Source organism: Anopheles merus, chromosome 3L, assembly GCF_017562075.2.
Source record: "Anopheles merus strain MAF chromosome 3L, AmerM5.1, whole genome shotgun sequence".
Taxonomy (NCBI): domain Eukaryota; kingdom Metazoa; phylum Arthropoda; class Insecta; order Diptera; family Culicidae; genus Anopheles; species Anopheles merus.
This window is the reverse complement of record NC_054085.1, coordinates 5693791-5696598: the sequence shown is the minus strand read 5'-3', so window position 1 is coordinate 5696598 and position 2808 is coordinate 5693791. Positions and strand designations below refer to the sequence as shown.

General features: G+C 37.7%; 1 long non-coding RNA gene across 1 annotated transcript; it reads right to left on the bottom strand.

Annotated features, from left to right (window-relative positions):
* Positions 1 to 238: 238 nt before the first annotated feature.
* LOC121600415 lies at positions 239 to 1092 on the bottom strand. The gene is made up of 2 exons (XR_006005823.1): positions 484 to 1092; positions 239 to 418 (listed from the first exon to the last, which is right to left on the bottom strand). It is a non-coding gene; the product is annotated as an uncharacterized LOC121600415 (long non-coding RNA).
* Positions 1093 to 2808: the final 1716 nt, after the last annotated feature.

The window sequence follows — 2808 nt, the reverse complement described above, 5'->3', positions numbered from 1 at the left end:
CGTGGAAGCTAACACACGATGTGATTGCAGTATTGACATGTATGACGTCATAATATTTTTCATGTTTGATAGAGGCAGATAAACCCTATCCACATTATTTCACTTTTCATACAAATTATATGACAAAGAGAAGGAGAAAGAGATGAATATGAGGGTCACCGAGAAGAGCACTTGTGAAGGAAGAGTAGTGGCTGAGCCGGGGAGTAAATGTTGAACGGTCCTGTTGTAACAATTATAATTAGGAAATAAACTATAAGTATATTTGTGCTTATGCATAGTTGTTATTTAAGTTATTGTCCGCGGTTCCATGTCGGTTCGTTGCAGTCGTCATGTTCGAGACGATCGTCTATGCTGCCACTGTTGCCGTTCCAGTTCAAAGAAAACAAATATTCATTCCGTTTTGGCTGCAGCCTTATTCCTGTGGGGGACGATAATGCATGTCACCTTGGGTGTAGCTTAAGCAGTGTTTTAGTAAGGACATACCACACAAGCTTCTACCTTATCATCATCTCAGCACCGCAATTTCGAAGGAGGGATACGCATCATCACCGCTGCCGCAAGTTCGTCAGTGCCGTCGCGGTCCTAGTTCGGGTCAAGTGCAATAGCGGAACGAAAGTGATGCCGGTAGCATTTTTTGCACCACATCATCACAGGTTCCCTGACCAACATCGTCAAAAGGGTGTCATCACATCGATACTCTTTCACTGAATTGTTCCGTGTCCGTTCCAATCCGAATAAAGGACGAGCTGTTATGCGCGAAGCGACATGGGATCTGGCCACTTCTCATACGAGGGGCAGCATCTGGGACAGCACAATAACCCAGTTGGACACTGTTGCTGCTGGACGGCATGAACTCTCGTCCACTGAAGCTAGGACAGCAATACCAAACCTGTAGAACAATTGAAACTGATGAGACAATCCGACGATATCCAGGGCATGTAAGCAAAATTGACTTAGCATTAACCAATCCAACATAGAAGTCATATTCTATAAATGATATAACTAGTTAGCATGAAGAATAATTGTAGCAGTAATTTCGTCTTCTGTAAACTTATTTATGTTGCTCGTGCCAAGCAACAGCTGGTCGGCATCTATTTTGACAGAAAGTTGTAAACAAGGTATCCATAATGGTGACCCTCTCAAACGCTCTGTCGTAACCTGTATAGAGTCTAATAACCTTGGTTGTTTAGATGTATCTGTTTATAGGTTGGTGTATACTTCTTGTATTAAGATTTAAGAATATCTTTTCTTTTAAATTTCGATGTTGTTTTCTTTCATGAAACGGATGATTTCTTTTATCGTTGTTCCTGTTTTTCCTTTCCAATTGGTTATAAAATTATTCCAAGATATGAGAGGGTTTGAGTCTCTTTGATTTTTGTATTTTGTGCAGTAGAAAATTTTATGGCGTCCCGTTTCCGGAGTATGGCAAGTTGGACAATCACCGTTTTCTTCGATCTTCATTTTAGCTAACCAATATCTCGATAGGTCATGTCCAACCAGTAATTTATTTGTTGTTTTGATTTCATTTGCGCTTAGTGGGATTTCGTCGTACCAAGGTTTAAATTGGAATTCTTTATGAATTCTTCTAGTTTCTTCCCTTTCTCTCTACACTCTGCTGTGTACCAATCTTCAGTTTCTTTTCTCATTGTGTTCTTTATGTTGATTGTTGTGTCACTTATTCGTAGTTTGTTTCAATTATGTTTTTTGATGTGCTTCCTTTTTTGGCCAATTGGTCGGCTTTCTCATTTCCTGCTATGTTTATGTGTGCTGGTATCCATCTTATCTCAGCATTGAGTTTTTCGCTTGTTTTTAGGATGTTATGTATTGCTTCGTCTATGTAGCATTTCTCTTGTGCTTCTTTTAAAATATAGCATGCTGCCTGGCTATCTGTATATATTGTCGGGTTTTTTAGATTATTTTCATTGGCAATTTGTAGGGCTTTTTCAATTGCTGTTATCTCTACAGAAGTTATTGGTACCGTGTTTTTTAGCTTGAAGTGGGATGCTATATACTGATTTGGTTTGTTGTGTGGTTTTATGTAGATGCCAATTCCACATTCATCTTCTATTTGCTTCCGTCTGTATATACTATCGGTTTCTTTTTTTCCAGGTTTCTGATTTGTTGTTCAAATTGTTGTCTCAATATTATTTCTCTATGAGGGGTATCTTTTGTAATTTCTTCGTCTGGTTTAGGATGAATTGGGATTTTCACTTCTATGTTATTTATTTTTATTTATGCCATTTTTTCAATTAGTTCCCTGTTTCGGTAATAATTTTTTCTACGTATGTTTTGTTTTTTTCTGCGATTCTGTTTATGTTGGTTGTTATTTGATTCTGATGGATTTTTGAATATGTTATTGTCTTTAAAGTTTCTTTTGTTGCTATGTATTTGCTTCTTATGTGTAGTGGTACTTCAGCAGCTATTGCCATTAAGGAGTTAATTGGTGTGTTTTGGTGCAGCCTGTTATTTTTCGGAGTGATTGGTTTGCTATGGTTTGGAGTGACTTTTTGAGTGTTTTTGTTGCGTTTCCTATGTAAGAGGCCCCTTGTTCCAAAATTCCCCTGATTATGGCTCTGTGGACTACTATTGTTTTTTTCGGGCTTAGTTTGTTGTTTTGGTTGCAGATGCGTCGGATTATATTCAGTCTTTTTCTGGCCTTGTTTTTTAGTTCTTCTATTTGTTTTCTAAACTTCAAATTTCCATCTATCCATGCTCCGAGGTATTTATATGTGGTTACTTTTTCAATATTTGTATTGTTTATTTTTAGTGTTATCGGGTGCTCACTTTTTCCAAAAACCATGAACTTGG